Genomic DNA, 18,273 nt, shown 5'->3' with positions numbered 1-18,273 from the left:
ATTTCCTTCTCCCTCTCCCCTGGCATGCAAAACGAGGATGAAGAAAATAATGACATGTACCTGTCTAGTGCTTAGAACTTTATCCTATGCTGGCAGAATGAAAGGATAAAATTTTTTATGGGGCCAGGAGTTTGGCCTAATGAGTGCTTGCCTAGCATGCACAAAGACCCAGGTTCAATTCGTTGGTACCACATACATAGAAAAGCCTGGAATGGTGCTGTGGCTCAAAAGGCAGAGTGCAAGCCTTGAGGAAAAAGATGAAGGACAGTGTTCAAGCCCTGAGTTCAAGCCCCAGGACTGGCAAAAAAAAAAAAAAATTAGGAATAAAAAGTAAATAAAACTTGTCTTCCTTTATCATGCCTCTCATCCCCATGCTGATTTCATCTAAAGTACATTATTTCCTCCTCACACCTACCTGCTTCCCACAACACTGTGGCTGATGCCTGTGGAAAGTCAAGCCAGTGCAGTACCCCCTACACATGACTCACCTCTGGGGATGCTGAACAACATATGTGCCATTACCCCAACTCAGAATCACGGCCCGCCATACAGCGTCTCCCCTCTTAAAAAATTGTTGAGCACTACCATCTCCAAGAAACCTGTTAGCAAGATCTGTTGGATGCTCACCCATCTAGAGGGTGGAAGATAGGGCGCTGGAACACATATTTTAAAAAAAAGAAAAGACAAACACTAAGAAAACATTTAAATAAGTAAGATTCTGTAACTGTATCTACTTATTTAACCAAAAGGGCTTAAGGGGTGATGATTTGAATGGAATGAAGCCTCCCTACCTGAGCACCCTGAAAACAGTTACTCCTTGATTAATTTATACTTTCCATATGATCTATGTCATGGTGCCAATTTTTTAAAAATCCTTGATTTCTTGTAGCAGGGTTCGGTTACTTACCTATTTGTTTATACTTAAATTCAAAGTTGCTTGAAGGCAGAAGCTGACTCCTCCCCTAGTTCCTTGCCAAAGGCAGAGGCTGAGTAAGTGTTGATTGACCCATGGAAATAAATGTACACTACATAGAAGAGCTTTCTGTTTTTATATGACTGGACAGGTTAAGTTTTATTTTGGATTCCTTGAATGTCTCAAAATATCTCAAATGTTTTCGGTTCAGCCACCACACAGAAAAATGTTTTGCTAAGTTCTCTTACCCTTATTTTTTTAATCCATATGCATTTTTAAGGAAATATAACCCATGTGTTTCTGATTCATTTACACTTAACTCATCAAGATGGTGTTTTGTAAGAACAGGGTGATGCCCAATACATTTTTTAACCTTTTTATAAGCCATTTAAGCCCTTTTTTATTAAACAGGAAAGTCACCAACAAATTCAAACCCCAGAAGTTTCATTTGAAACCCTTAACCCGCAAGATTCAAATTCAGTTTCAACTTGGCAAGATCCACTTCTCCAATGTCCTTCCTAGCCCATTGGTTCAGTGTTCTCTCATTCTGAATTCCTCGTTATCTTCAGACATCAATTATATGTTTTTAAAAGTGCCATTCATGTTTTATAATGGATTTGACCATACAGTCAATGTTCTATCTAATATCCTAATATAAAGCTAAATAAATGGGAAATTTTCACTATACAAGGAGGGGGCAAAAAATCCCTGTTATGCTGGTCAGTTCTCCATCTGAAGATAAAAGCACTAAAAAAAAAAAAAAGCATCAGTATGTCATCAAGGGGTTTATTTCTGCTTTCAATCTCATAAACAGAAAATCAGATCTGTGTACTTTGCACCTTCATAATATTTTTGGTATTTGTTTCATCTAACAGTAAAAATGCCTTTAGTGTACAAAGCACTATGTACAACAGTGTAGAGTACAGAGGGTCTTCCCATGATTCCTTTTTATTGCAATATAGACCACTTGGTTTTGTAACCTTATATGCAACAGCATCATTTCTGTTCACAAGTAAGAAAGTTCAGCTTTATCATGTCTCTGGAGAATGAGACCCTGTTCATAAAACCATATTCTACACAAGAAAAGAGACTCATATCCAAATGATTTATAGCAAATATTATGAGTGCATGGCATGTGCATGTGTGTTATGCATAAATTACATGCTTCCCAGACGATTTTGTAGGTCATGGTTGCCGCTTTTCTAAAAAGTGAAAGTCAGCCAGTCTGCTGTACTACACTGTCAGGGTCTGTTATCTGAGGTAAAATGATTGCTTCTAAGACATTTTTATGTGTCCACATGAATGGCCACACATTGAGGGATCATTTTCATTTTCTGTCAAGATAGAAACCATTACCAATTTGTTATGTTTTCTTTTACTTGGCAAGCTATCCTATTCGCATTTTTGGCTGAGCTGCTGTATTGGCATGGTACACAACAGACATTTGGGTACCATTCAGCAGCATTCTACTTTTTTATGCAAAAAAAAAAGTGGGAGGGGGAAGAAAAGAAATACGATTCTACTGTAAACAGTGTGTATGGTGTTTGATAATTAGTCCCAGATTTTGCTGTCTAGCAAAGTATTTAAAGAAGTGTTATTAAGCTGAAGTACATGGTGGACATTTTTCACTCAGAATTAGTAGGATTGTTTTTTGTTTGGATATATACTGTCAATATTTGGTGGAAGTGATGGATGCCATGGGATTATAGTTTTGCAGATAGGATAGTCTCTTTGCCACTGTGTTCCTTAGTTTTACAACACCAAATTTGTACTGCGACAGAACACATTTTCAAGTAGGGATTTCATAAAATGGATTAGACACATGGCAGGAAGTAGCAGCCAAAGGATTCCTGTGACCATGTGGATGAAGTCCATATGCCAGTTTGGGTTTGGTTAGATAAAGCTTGATTAGCTCCCAAGGAACGTTTTGAGAGAGCTAAGGCGAATGAGGCAGTGGAGAGACATAAAAAAGAAAGCCACCTGCTCATACCACAAAAAATCAAATCTGTGAGAACAGACTGCAATCTTGTAAAAACTGTTCACTAACTTGTTCTCTCGAAAATGTCTTTTCAGATTGTTAAATCCAAGATTGTCTTTAAACTTTACTAAACACCATAGTGGTCTCTTATTTCTTCCCCTTCATTTTTCCTCCATTGTACATACAGTATTCAGTATTTTAAATATGTGAAAAATCTTAATGTTATATGGTTATCTGAAGTAAATGTTGTTAATGACTAGTATAAAGAAAAAACTATTCTCTATACAAAAATCAGACCACGGGTCCCATCATAAAAGTAAATAAAAACCACTTGTGAACTCAAAATCAAATACCTAATATATACATTAATTTAGATACTATAAAATATGTAAAATATTTACATCAGTAATATATACATATTAATTTGTACCCTTCCAGACCTGGGTTTGCATATGCATATTTTAAGGGGAATAGGATCATATGTTTTAGTTTATACTTGCTTTTTTCCCTCAGCAATGTATAGTGACTACTTCTCCCTGTCATACATAATGTTATGAAATGATGTTAATGTTGAATATCACAGAATATTTCATAATATGATAAGCACAGTCCGAGTTGTCTTATTAATGAACATGCAATGTCTACTTTCTCAAGATAAATTTCAAAAATTGGAATTGCTAAGTCAGTGAGAATGAATGTTAGGCTTCAATTGGCCTACCCCAAGTGTCATTCCAGTTTATCCTCTCAAATAAATATCACTTTAGACTTGACTTTAAGGGAGTTAGAATCTCAAAGATATTAACCTTAATCATAAGGTTTTTTTGCAGTGCTTCGTGAAAGAAAATAATATTTTAGGTGAGATGAGTTGCCTTTATGAAAATTTTAAAAATACACATAAAATTTGGTTTGCTTCTGTTTTTAATGAAACTGCACACATTACAACATGACTCTTCTCAGAAGGCTTTTCTCTGATTTGACCTAGTTTTGGTTCTGAAAAACTCTGCCTAAATAATTCTGGGCTGGACTTCTTTTTTTTTTTAATTGCCTGGGCAATGTATAGAGGGCTTACAGTTGCATTCGCCACATATTAGGTGCATTACTTCTCACACATTGCTACCCCTCCTTATGTTTTTGTCCCCATTTCTTTCTCCCCACCCCCTCCCAGTCATCTTGTTTCCCCCCTTCCCTTTCCTATTGCAAATAAACAAATAAACATATATACAGTATACCAGGTAACAAAGTCAGATACAGTAACAATATGAGATTAACCGAAGGGCAACAAAAGAGAAGGGAAATAACATGTTATAGTAAGAACAACAGTCACTCAAGATAAAGGTCTTGTTTCCATATCCTAGAGATCCTTTTATTTAGTCTCATCCTATATTACCTTATATACCTACGTTCTGAGCTTTTGTAATCCTCTGCTAGGAAAGTCCTAGATGTGTACTAATCATTACAAATGAGGGAAACCATTGAGCCTATGTTCCTTTGGGTCTTGCTTACTTCACTTCATATGATTTTTTCCAAGTCTTTCCATTTCTTTACAAATAGGGCAGTGTCATTCTTTCTAGTGGTAGCATAGAATTCCATCGTGTATACATATCACATCTTGATCCAGTCATCTCCTGAGGGGCATCTGGATTGGTTCCATATCTTTGCTATGGTAAATAGTGCTGCAGTGAACACCCTTGTGCTAGTGGCTTTAGTACATTCTTGTTTCTGGACATTTGGGTATATGCCAAGGAATGGAATGGCAGGGTCATAGGGGAGCTCTATGTTTAGTCTTTAAGGAACCGCCATACTACTTTCCATAGTGATTAAATGAGTTTACAGTGTGGTAATGATCCCTCCTGGCCACATCCCTACCAGCATCTGTTGTTATTAGATTTCTTGATCATGGCCATTCTAATTGGAGTGAGGTGGAATCTTAGAGTTGTTTTGCTTTGCATTTCTTTTATGGCCAGAGATGTTGAATGTGTCTATAGGCCATTCTTACTTCCTCTTCAGAAAAGTCTCTCTTTAAGTCTTTAGCCCGTCTTTTAATGGTTGTTTTAATGGTTGTTTCTTTGAAGATTTGTTTTGGAGAGTTTTCATTTTTTTACCTGTAGGTATATTTTAGATACGAGGCCTTTGTCTGTTGTATGGCTAGTGAAGATCTTCTCCCACTCTGTGGGCTTTCTATTTAACTTGCTAGCTATGTCCTTTGCCACACAGAAGCTCTGTAGTTTAGTACAATCCCATTTGTCCAAACTTTCTTTAATTTGTGTTTCTGGATCTTTATTAAGAAAGTTTTAACCTGTGCCAAGGAGATCTAGTGTATCTCCTATTCCTTTTTGTAAAGTTTTCAGGGTATCTGCTTTTACCTTGAGGTCTTTGATCCTTGTGTAGTTAATCCTGGTGCAGAGTGACATAGACGGATCCAACTTTTGTTTTCTGCAGGTGCTTAACTAGTTCTGTCAGCACCACTTCTCGAAGAGGCTATCTTTCTTCCATTCTATTTTTTTGGCTCCCTTATCAAAGATTAGGTGTGCGGGTTGATTTCTGGGTCTTCAGTTCTATTCCATTGGTCCTCGGGCCTGTTCTTGTGCCAGTACCAAGCTATTTTAGTTGCTATAGCTCTGTAATAGAGTTTAGAGTTTGGTATTGATATTCCTCCAGCGTTGTTCTTTCTGCCAAGGATTGTTTTTGCTATATGGGCTATTTTATTATTCCATATGAATTTTTGGATTGCTTCCTCTATTTCCTTAAAGAATGACATTGGGATACTGATGGGTATTGCATTGAATTTGTAGATAGCCCTTGGCAGGATTGCCATTTTCATGATGTTAATTCTTCCAATTCAGGAGCATGGGAGGTTTTTCCACTTCCTCAGTTCGGCTTTAAGTTCCTTTTTCAGCTTTTTAAAATTTTCATCATAAAGGTCCTTCACATTCTTAGTTAATAAGTTAATCCTAAGTACTTTATTTTCTTCGAGGCTATTGCGAAAGAAATTGGGGCTGGACTTTTTTTTTCTCTGAGTTTTACTACTGCATTCTGGCTTGTGTTTAAAATCATTTTTTAGCCATCAGTCATTGTTTTTTCTAGAGATGGAAGTTTTGAACATTATGGAGGGATTGAAGAAAGTCTAAACTATTTCTCTGAAGTTAGCATAGTGTCTAAATAATAAATGCCAGTTGTCTGAATACCCAGTATAATTTTAATAATACAGATGTCAAAGAAAGGATTATTGACTTATGTGGCTGCCTACTCAAGCTTCATTATAAGATACCATTAGTGAACATAGCTTCTTCTCATTGCTTCTCCTGATAAAGCTTTAAACATTTACATGTAACTTTTATTGTCATTTGTGTATATTTCTTTCCATCATATCTCTAATGAAAAGCTCAATGGCAACAAACAAATATTTTGATTGCAGGGTCCACGTAGTCCTGGTCCTTATTTACCAGAGGCTGTGACCCAATCTACAGACATGGGAAGCTTCACTTCCAAGTCTCAGTGTCTGATCATTTCTCTCAAATGGTATCACTATGGTTTTGTAGTTTCAGGTTGCACAGCCTCACCAGCTTAAGCATGCTACAGCAGAACTATGGACCTTCCCACAGCAACCCTTCACTAGCTCCAAAAGCTTTCAGGTGATCTACCTACCATTTGATTTTGCGATTTTGTTTGCTTTTAACTGCTTTTCTTCATTTACACAATTTTGTTTGAAGGTTTTATTTATTTTCATAGGTGTTTCTTTTTTCTTCTTCATTTGTGCTTCTTTACACAATCTGAAAACCATAGGTATTCTGAATATCTTGTTCCCATCTATGACTTGTCTTTCAGATTTGTTTTTGACACACAAAATTTTGAATTTTTGTCTTATTTCTATATTGTTGTAAGCCATTTTTCTAATATATTTTCTAGTTCATTACTTTGGGACTCTAGGATAAAGTTGCTGAATTTAATTTGCATGTTGACATTGTTTTAATTCTCTTGATAATGAATACTTTGTTAGTAATTGTCTGGATCCATCCTGTTTCCCTTGCCTGCTCTCTAGTGAGTGTGAATATTGGCCCTGTAATGTTGAACCTGTTCATTTCATTCTGCAGGTATACTGCTTCATTCAAAGCTTCTCTCTCTTTCTCCCTCCATTGACTTGTCCTCATCATTACTTAAACATAAGTCAAGCCTTCTCCTCAAAATCAATAACCACCTTTTCCTATTAGCATCCTCTCTTACTTTGGGTGGTAGGATTGTACAGTATATTGTCACTGGTTTGAGTGCACACAACTGCTCCGACAGAATTCCAGCAATGTTACAAATACCATTTTCATTGAATATCCATGAGTTTTTTGAGTCCAGACACATCTCAATGTAGAGGTCTTATTGATAGATTGCTCCAAATGTTCTCTGCCTTTGGCATCTGTAAGCACAGCCAATCCTAATCTTCCCTTTCTTGTTGGGTACATCTTCTTCCATTAGTGACCTCACTTATTCTGGCCTCACTGAATTTTAGTATTTTACATTTAGGTTTATTATCCCTTTTGAGTAACATTTATTTAATGTATGAGCCTTGAGTCATTTAATTCTCTTTATATGACTGTCTAATTGTTCCAGGAAAAATTAAAGGCTATCTATTGAGCAGTCTTTGTAACTTTCTCAAAGGCTGGTCACGTCTCCTAGTTAGTCCACTGTTTGTATGTAAGCCGTCTGCACAGTCCATTGTGTATATGAGAGCCTTTTCCTGGTCAGCTATGTGAGGTTTGGAGTCTCCTGATCACCACTGTGTGTAGTTAGGTCTCATTATGTATGTATGAGCCTTCTCCTGTCAGTCCACCATGCAGGAAATGGGACTGGTCTGGTCAGCCTGCTATGTAAATGGGCCTTGTGTATTACAATCTGTTCCATCAGTCTGTATGCTTATCTCTTCATCATATGCATAAGCTTTAGCATTATGGTTCTATATGATTCCTAAAAGCCTATGTCTCGTTTTTCCAAAATCCCCTTTCACCATTCTAGTTCTTTGCCTTTCTGTATAATCTTTAGAATCCATTTGTCTATCTAGAGAAAACTTTCCTGGGATTTTTATTTGAATTTCATTCCATTTCTTGATTAATCTGAGAATTAACATGTTGAATTTTTCTTTACTATTTTGAATTTAGATTTTGGTGTTTTCTCCATGGTTCCCTTGGCTTTGTGTTTTGTTTGTGTTTTTCCAGTCATTTTTCTTTTCAGTTCATAATGTATTATTTCTGAGGATCTCTCTTCAGGGTTACTGACTTTTTTTCTTTTTATTTTTTTATTTTTTTTATTTTTGGCCAGTCCTGGGCTTGGGCTCAGGGCCTGAGCACTGTCCTTGGACTTTCTCAAGGCTAGAGCTCTACCACTTGAGCCTCAGTACCACTTCCGGCTTTTTTGTATGTATGTGGTACCAAGGAATCGAACCCAGGTCTTCGTGCATGCTAGGCGAACACTTTAACCACTAGGCCAAACTCCTGGCCCCTGACTTTTTTCTTTTCTTTTCTTAGTCACCTTTACTCTCATGGGCCCATCAGATGGGTTTTCAATTTTGATTTTTACATTTCTATTCGCATGTATTATTTAGGTTTAAGCTTTCTGTCTTTCCACTTATTTCAGGAGTGTTTGCTCTTATGTCTTGGAGCATTTTACAGTAACTATTTTGCTATCATGATTCTAGTGTCTTCATCTCAGTGTTGGTAGCTTATTGTTCTTCACATACAGTCTGAGATTTTCCTAGACCTTTTATGCAAGATAGTTGTCTGTCCTCACCATTTTGAATAATATGAATTTCTGTCCTTGTTTAAATCTTACATTTAATGTTATTATAATGTTAATCATAGTAATCCAGCTTTGCATAGGATTTGATTTCAGCTGCAGTCTTGTCCATAGGGTCTCTGCTGTTTGCATCTGTCTTCCATAATCGGAGCCCCCTGCCTGGGATCTGGCTATGAGTCTATCTCTTAAGTTTTAAGTTCTCAAAGCTTAGAATCAAGTTTAGAATCAAATCCCCAAGTGCACTGACTTTATGGAATCTCTTTCCTTCTTCATAGTCTCCTCAACATCTACCATATTCAGTCTCCCATTTACCATCTTCCAGCTAGGAATTTGGGCATTAGTTATAGAATTTTGCCTTGCACTTCCTGTACTTTGCCCATAATCAGAGCAAAACTGGGATAGGAAAGGGCTGGGGAGGGCCCACAGGATTTTATCCCACCCACTTGGAGATTCTTAAGCCTGCACCATGAAGCTCTTCTTTTAAGATGCGTGCAAGACTGGTAGGTTGCCTCAGACTGAAGGTGTTAAAATTGTCTGTTTCATCCTCCTCCTTTTGAATACTATGAGGATACCTAATATTTCATTTCTTTCAGGTCAGCATCTAGTAAGATCAAAAACATTTAAGGAAATTTTCATGCTGCTGAATTATTCTTGACATGAAAGATACTGTTCTCCTTTAAAAAATTTAATAATTGACTCTGAACTGGCCTTTTTGAGAGTAATGTACTTCTTGGGAAATATACTCCACATTGTTGGCTTCACAAGTTGAAGAGCAGGTCCTCAGCAGCATACTGAAATCACAAAAAGTGATCAACAACTGCTTCTGTGAGATAGGGGACTGATGAGCGTTGAAAGGTGCAGTGGGTAACATGACATCTCCAGGATCTCTTAACAGTCTTCACAGGGGCTGAATTTCTGGGTATGGTGTTCCCTTGCAAACTCTAGAGAATGGAGGCTTATATATATATTTTTTTTCCACAGTATACACCAGAGAAGCAAGAGTGCAGGAGGCGGGGAGGCCTGGATATTGTAAGACATGCTGCAGTTAGCAAAAAATGCTGGAAGGATTTAGGTTTCTGTAGTCTGTGGAGTGGCACAGAGGTCCCCAGCTGAGAGAGAGAGTGCATGATACAATAATACCTGAAACCGTAAATCAAATTAATAAAATGTACTTGGCTCGGTTAATCTGAACAAAGCAATATTGGTAGTTCTTGGAGTCAAAAGAGAATGCATTTTGCTATTAAAATGTATTGCAAAATAATCTCAAAAGCACCAGTTCTATTTTTTACTCACTAGCTGTAAAGTACTCCCCCTTATTCTTCTTGCCAAAACTAGGACACCCCTTAACATTAAAATTTAAACTAAGCAATCAGATACAAACCAAATACTCATTCATCATCAGCTTTTGGGGAGTAATTCTTTCAGTAGTTATAGTAATTATGCTTCTTGTAGCTTTTATCAGAGCTCTAGAGTTTCTGTTTGTTTCTGTGCCTTCTTTCTTTAATTCAGAAATTCTCATTTTTAGCCTAAAGGTAAATCCTGCCATCTGATTTTCTATATTTGGTTAATGAGTTTTCTTTGCTCATTAAACTGCAGTTGTCTTATAACCCATGCTCTAATCAATGAAGAATACTAGATATGTGTTTTGTGTTCCAGAGTGCTTTAGAACCTATAGAACCAATTGCAAGTGATTAAATTCTCAAGCTTTGTATAGAATTTATTATCAGTCAAAGCTAAAATTAGCTGTAGCATCAGTATTGCACCCAGTATGGAAAGGGTTCTGCTTATTCATATAGGTCACATTAATTCAGTTGCCATATGTTGCAAGCTATCCTGATTTCGTGTGAATGTTGTTAATGTAAATAGTGTCTGAGATGTGGAATGTGAAGAACCTCAGACATGTCACACATCCATACTGAATATAGGTGCCAGTATCCCAAGGGAGATCAGATGTCACTGTGAGGAAGACTTCTGCATAGAATAGGCACTGGGAGCCAGTGATGAAGTGCTTCAGTCACTGGCAAAGAACCTTGTGTTCATGTAGGTAACAATCCTATGTGAGAGATTGTTGGGACTCTTGCCTCTTGTTAGCTAAGAGGAGACTGCAACTTTAGGTTCAGAGGCAAGAGCCCAGGGAATTGACCCTCTATTTACCTGACTAATGAGCAGTCCTAAAATCTGTAAAGCTCATTTGATTCTTCTCAGTTCACTACATTAAAACAAATGGTGGGCCTGGAAGTGCAGCCTAGTGGTAGAGTGCTTGCCTAGTATGCACATAGCCCTGGGCTCCATTCCTCAATACCACATACTCAGAAAAAGCCAGGAGTAGAGCTATGGTTCAAGTGGTAGAGCGCTAGCCTTGAGCAAAAAGTGTCCAAGGACAGTGCCCAGGCCCTGATATAATCTCAACTACTTGGAAGGTAGAAGTCACAAAAAGTTAGTGAGTCCCTATCCCAACCAACAAACTGGGCAAAGTGGCACATGCCTGTAATGCCTGTTCCATGGGAGGCATAGATAGGAGGATCACAGTCCAAGGCTGGTCCTAAACAAAAATAAGAGATCCTACCTGAAAAACAACAAAAATGCAAAGGTCTGGGAGTGTGGCTCACTAACCCAGCAGGCATGAGGTCCTGAGTTCAAAATCCTCCAAACCCCTCCACCCCCACACACATGCACAAAGAGAAAACAAGTCAAGTTTCCAAGTAATTCACTCTGCCTCCCAATACAGCACATATATTTTCTTAGGTTGGTTTGGGCATTTCAGATAAGCTACTTGAATGTGAAATCTCTTTTGAGACTCCTCATTAACTAGATTTTAACCAAGAATCAGTTATTCAGATTAATTAATACAATTATGAAAAGGAACTGACAGTAGAAATCACACATCCTTGCTTAGAAATCAAGTATACACCCCTTTGTATTCTTTTCACATGGACTTTTCTGCTTACAGTAGAAGGTGAGGTGATCCGGATGCCACCAGTTCATTCTTGCACATGTTTGCAAGGCTATATTTCAAATGTCCCCACCTTGTCTCAGAACTCCATGGAGTTCACAGGCCAGGACCCTTTTCCACAACTCCAGAGGCTCTTTGCTCAAACCACATGGTAACTAGTGGTGGGCTGTCTATCACGCCAAGAGTCATGCTGCTTCCAGAACTTTGGCTTCTACCAGCAGTGAGCCCAACAGAAGGTGATAATCCTTAGCACAAGAAAGAAAAATGTAGATTGGCTTTCAGGGACCTTTGATCCAGAACAATATTAATCTTGTGCTAGCATGAATACTTACCTGAGGGAACACTTTAAAAAAAAAATACACCTATTAAGCCTTCTTTTAAAACAGTCACTCCTGTTTTACACTGAGAGTTCTGAGATGAGAACCTCCTCACTCAACCCACATACTGAAATATCATGTCATCCCCAGTCGGCTGTCTAATCAGATGGCCTGTGTCCAAGTTCCTGCTGTGGCCACTGCTGAAGGACCTGAGTGATTAGCCAAGTCTGCAAGCCTCAGTTCCTTCACCTGTGAGGTTATTAGCGTCAAATGAGATAACTCACATAAAAGCACTCTACACAATGCCAAACTCTTAGCAAAAGCTCTGGAAGTACTAGGTGTAAGTGAGGACAGGCGTGGGTATAGCTGGAGCAGTACAGGTGAGGATTGACACATTACTCAAGCAGCACCAACAAAACATTCTAAATTAAATTGGTGAAAGGTTAGACAGTTCTCTTAACCTAATGATGTGAAAGAAATGTAAGGGTACCTGTTAATTTACTCCTGGAGGAAAGGTAGACTGTTCATGAAACCGTTAGTAGTGCTTCATGATGCTATTTGATAATGTGCTGATTTAAAAAAAAAAAAAGCCTCATTTAAAAAAAAAAAAAAGTGTTCTTCACCTGAATCTAGAATCCAGATTTTAAATGTTGAGGCTGACAGTTTAGTTAATGTAAATTTAGCCTGGAGAGAGAGAGAAGGGGGGGAGGGGAGAGGAGAGATGAGGGAAGAGAGGAGAGGAGATTACCTTTTCTTTGTTTTTTTGATATGAGTATACAGTGTGGATTGTGGACTCTCTCCAGTATCCTCTTTCTTTCCTTTTTTCTTTCTTTCTCTTCCTTCACCCTTCCTTCCTTTCTTTTCTCTTTTTAATTTTAGTTGACAGGGGCATCTTGGAATCACAAAAAAAAAAAACAAAAACAAAACTGTGCTGTCTGCATGCTTAAGTCATTTACTTCTATTTATTTTGTATGCAACATGGAGTTTGAAATACTTAAAACGACATATGCTGCTCTTTTTTTGTCCTCAAAATCCCAAGATTAGATAAACGTAGATACATCTGTCTGTGGTGTTTTTATGATTTTATTTTTCATTAACAACATTAAAACCCACCTGGAATTTATTCCCTGTATTAGATCAATGTGGTTTTTTTTCCTAAATTACACACCAAACAACTTAAATCTTCTATTTCCTCCCACTGATATTAAATGTACCTTTTATTGTAGAGAGAAGTCTTACTATGTTTTTTTTATCTGTTTCATTATTTTATGTTGCAGAGGATGGCCCCTATATTCCTATGCAGCTGCTCCACTGGTTAGTGTATCATGTAATCCTGTAATTCTGGCAAGCAAGTTAGACCTTTATTGTTCCGTATTTATATTGTTACCTTCAAAGCTTAAGTTAGTGAGTAATATGCTGCTTTCTTACTTTCTCTTAGTTATCCTCACCTGGAGAAAAATTAGTCAGTATGTCATAGAATCAATTTAAAAAAAAAAAAAAGCTCCTTTATTTAACAGGTGGCCACTACCTGAATTGCCATCGTGGTGCCAAGAAAGAAATAATTAGTTTTCAGACAAACCCTTCAAAGTAATGGAAAAGATCACATATGGGAAAGAAGTAGCATAAGGAATTCATGCTGGCCATGTTCTGATAAAGGTATATAAGTACTTTTTGTGAAAAATGCTTTTTGGTCAGAAGTTTTTCTATCTCATTGGTACTAAGTCTCCAAGCAAGTGACTTTAGGCCCTTCTGTTTTCTCTTATGTGATTCTTTAGAACATAGAACAGCCCGTATAAACATCAACCATAAAATTCTCCTCCAAACATGTTTGATGATCCGTCAACTACCTGTCATTTGAATTAATAATACCACTTCTCCTCTCTGGTTTTGTTTTTGTTTGGGAGAGAGGAGAACGGGAGGTACTGGATATTGAAAGTATCTACTATTTGGGCCACACCCCCAGTCCTTGTCTCTGTTATTATACAGGTAGTCATGTTAAATGTAGGAGTAATGTGCAGGGTTTTATTTTTATTTTAAATGTTATAGTAAAGGTGATATACAGAGTTATAGTTATGTAAGTAAGATAATGAGTACATTTCTTTTTGAACAGTGTTACCCCTTCCCTCTGCTTCCCTTCCTCCCCAAGTTGTAAAGTTTATTTCCAATATACTGTCTAGTGAGTATGGAAGTTGAATCTAGTTGCCATTTGCCCCACCTTTTCTCTGACTTCCCTTCTCTTCCCCAAATCAGATAAACTTATATACACAACAGTGGCTACAGAATAAACCAAAGGGGAAGGGGGAAGAAAAATGAACTGCAAACAGTACAGTTTTTCACAACTTGTTTCCATTTTTTGGAGTTCATTTCAATAAGCATCATTTTTACATGGTTATATGCTGTTGAAGCATTATAAACCCCTGCTAAGAATATCCTAGGCATGTTCTAGTTATTATAAATAAGGGAAACCATGCAGCCTGTGTTTCATTGGGTCTGAATTACTTGCTTAATATAATTTTTCCAAATCTTCCCATTACAAATGGGACAATGTTATTCTTTATTCTATGGAAGCATAGAGTTCCACTGTTCATATATATCACATTTTTTTGATCCATTCATCTACTGGGGAGTCTTCTCAATTTTGTTAATTTTTTCAAAAAGTCAACTCTTTGTTTTATTCTTTGTATGGTTTTTTTGGAATCTAATTCATTTTTTTCTGATTTACTTTTAATTATTTTTTTTTCTATTAACTGGGTTGAAGCTTGGCTTATTGCTCTTTTTCAAGTTAAAGGTGCATCATTAAATTATTGGTGTGAGATTTCTCCAATTTGTTGATAAAGGCATTCAGAGCTATAAATTTTTCTGTGTCTCATAGGAGCTAATATTTTGTGCATTCATTTTTGTTAAATAACATAAATGTTTGATCTCTTTAGTGACCCACTTGTAATTCAACAATGTGTTGTTCAGTCCCCACGAATTACAGAATTTCCTATGGTGACTTTCAGTGTTAAGCTCTAATTTTATTCCATTGTGGTCTGAGAGAATGCAGGGAATAATTTCAATATTTTTGAATTTCATGCAGTTCTTTATATACAGCTAATTCATTGACCTATGATAAGTAAACTGGTAGATTTGAGCTGAGTTTTTAAATAGAAATAAAAGTTATGTCAAGCAGGTAACTTCTGTGAACATTTGCAAAACACTGATCTTTTTTCAACCAACAAGCTAAGTGCTCTTCCTATGTCCATTTTATATGGAAGACATCTGGGGCACAGGAACATTAGCCTGGTTATGATCTCATAGCTAGGAAGGTGAAAAGCTCAGAAATAGCCATTCAGACAGAGCTCAATAGTTTGAATCTATTTACATCCAGAATCTTTTCTTCTGTTTCTAATCAGTTATCATTGAATGTAATTTCATCACGTTCTCTGGTTTTTTGTATGTTTAAGAAAAAAAGCATTATTAGCTTATAGGATACAACCTAATATGACAGTATTTATGGCATTCACACTTAGCTGTTTCCCTGAGCTAGCTTGCTAGCATTCATGTTTTTCTATTTTCTAATTCAGAATGGTTGTTGTTAGTAATAAACCCAAACAAATGTCTTCAGGACTTCACTAACCTGGAATTCAAAAATTGTCTAGCCCCTTTCAAGTCTTAGAAGCTTTTAGATTTCATATAAATTTTGTATTTCAATGATACTCACTTAAAATTCAGAGTTACTTAAAAGCTTCTTTAACTTGAACAAGAAGTTGCAGCATCACTTACCTACAGTATTTCATGGGAATATAAATAGAAAATAGTATGAGCATTGGAATTTAAAATCAAACTGGAAAATTTAGTACCTGTGTGTTCTTGGAGAAATTACATAACCCATCTGTCCCTGTTTCTCATACATTAACTGAGGGGGAATAACACCTTTTGGGGTAGGTCAATTAGTAGATTGAATTAGAAACTCTTTTTAAAAGCTTGGTAAAGTATCTAGAACAATCACTGCCAACAAATGTTTTGTCAGTTTCATCTTTGATGTTACCGTTGTTTTTTAAAATTGATGACTGTCAGTAGATCTGTAATGATGATGAATGGAATTTATACTATTTCTATAATATTTGACCATTTAGTGACCTTTTCTTAGTTAATCCAAGATTGTTCACACTGTTTAGCTTTCACTTAATTTTTAATATTCTAAGACAAATTTGAGCTTTATTTCTTTTTTTAGTGAACAGTAATGCTTCCTTAATAAGTACTGACTTTTCTACTTAAAGAAGTGTGGGACAGGTGTCTGTGGATCTCACCTACCTACTCAGGAGGCTGAGATCTTAAGATTGAGGTTCAAAGCTAGCTGGGGCAGAAAAGTTCCCATGAGACTCTTATTTCCAATTAACCACTGAAAAGCCACAAGTGAAAGGAACTGTGACTCAAATGGAAGAGCACAAAGAGGCTCAGGGACAGTGCCCAGGTCCTGTGTTCAAGTCCCACAACTAAAATAGAAATTGTGGGAGCTGGAGGAAGATGCTTGTAGAAACTCCCCCTACAAATGCAATTTAAATGTAAAGCAGAAGTGTCTCATCACTGTGGAGACCATAGAATAATAAGCTCAGTGAAATGTAAATGTTTTTATTCCATTCTTCTCTCTTGGCCAAGTTCTAAGGTACTGATAAAATGAAGCAAGACAGAATATGATTATAGACCAAATTCCCCAGTTAGTGTTCATTTTATGCAGGACTATAAATAATCCTTCAAAAGACCAATGTGGTTCTTTATAAATAGGTCCTCGTCAGAGTTGCTGACCCTGGATAGTGATTATTTTAATTCTAAGCTCTCTGGCCAGTCTCTGAAGTCACCTCTTTTTCTGCTCTTTTTCTTCTGGATGAAGAAAGCTCTTCTGTATTGACTCTGTGATTTCTCACAATTTGCCCTGAAATAAATTTCTGTCACATTAAGGAAGTTTGTTTTTTGTTCACAGGCCTGATTTGAGAGAGGCCGCCAGTCAGACATCCACTCCAGCTGCTTACCAGGCCATTTTGATTGGGAACTCTCTGTCTTCCCTGTGTGGTGCTATTAGTCCAATGGCCATAGATTACATGTTACTGGCGGAGCAGTTGGTCCAAAGCAGGTGTAAGAATGTATATTGCAGATCTATTCTGGAAAGCCTCTTAAATCTTTCCACCTGTGTCCTGCTGAGTATTAAGCAGTTAGATAGCATGAACGCAGGAAACTGCATTCCCCTGTTGCTAGAGATATTTTAAAAATTATATCTTTCACATTTAGCCCAACAATACTGTTTACTAAAGACACTCTATAATGTAATTTTTTTAACTAAGGGAAACAAAAGGCATTTTTTAGAGTTGGCTTTTCAAAGCCCCAAACTGAGGGGGCAATATTAACATTCCTTCAAAATTCAGAACAAAGGAGATTTTTTTTTTCCATGTTAGTGGTGAACAGTAAAAGAAAATCCACTGTTTTTCTTCTTTGTTTTCTTTTTCCAAAAGTCTGTGTCTATTTTTCATACTTGCTTGGCTTTCCAAAGGTTCTGTTTCCCTCTACTTATTTCTGTTTGTTGAAGTATTTTAAATTTGTGTTCCCACTTTCCTCCTGTCCGTGTTTAGATCTTTCTTCTTTGTTTTATTTTTTTGTCTGTTAGCTATCATTTCTGCCTGCATTTTTCTGTTTCCTTTCTGTCAATGTTTGTATTGCTCATTTTAAGTCTTTCCTTCATCTTCACTTTTCTTCCTCATTTCTTTCTCTTCTCGGGTCTCTGGTTCCTCAGGCTTCACTACCTTATGCACTCTGCTCCACTGGACTTGAAGTCTTTTTTTTCCTTTAAACATACTTTAATCTCTGCGGTCATTCTTGTTTTGTCTATCTGTCCCTGCCTCTTCATATGAGTTATTATTGTCTATGCCATCTAGTTTATGTTAAACAAAAAAAAAGTTTACACTTCTTTTCTTCATATGTGCCGGTGCTTAACCCCTCTAATTTCTTAATTACTAAAGAAGCTTTTAGATATTTGTAAGAACTAAGATTTGTATTCAGTGATGGAGAAAAGCCCTAACTTTAAATCTCTTAGGACTTTTACCTAAAAAGTACATTTTGATGATTAAAATAAAGAAATGAAAATATCTAATTGGTGTTTGTAAACATTCTGGAAAGTGTAAAATGTACAGCAACAAAAATGTAGTGGCTATAGTGAACTGACTCATAAAAGAAAAAGTAGTTATGATGTTTGGGGTTAGTAAAGTTAACTATTCTTAATCACTCAAACTAACTGCAAGTTTGTTTTAACATTCATTGTGCTTCTGTAGCACAACTATTTATAGCAGGTGCCAAATGTTTC

At 36.8% G+C, this 18,273-nt stretch overlaps 1 protein-coding gene across 2 annotated transcripts in view; it reads left to right on the top strand.

The window, feature by feature from the left end:
* The window catches only part of Cwc27 (CWC27 spliceosome associated cyclophilin), a 179,377-nt gene that overhangs the window by 151,723 nt on the left and 9,381 nt on the right, over positions 1–18,273 (top strand). The gene's annotated exons all lie outside the window — the stretch shown is intronic.

The sequence above is a fragment of the Megascapheus bottae genome, chromosome 4 (assembly GCF_031878675.1).
Source record: "Megascapheus bottae isolate mThoBot1 chromosome 4, mThoBot2.hap1, whole genome shotgun sequence".
NCBI lineage: Eukaryota > Metazoa > Chordata > Mammalia > Rodentia > Geomyidae > Megascapheus > Megascapheus bottae.
The sequence above is the reverse complement of the archived record's forward strand: the minus strand, read 5'-3'. Positions and strand labels throughout refer to the sequence as shown.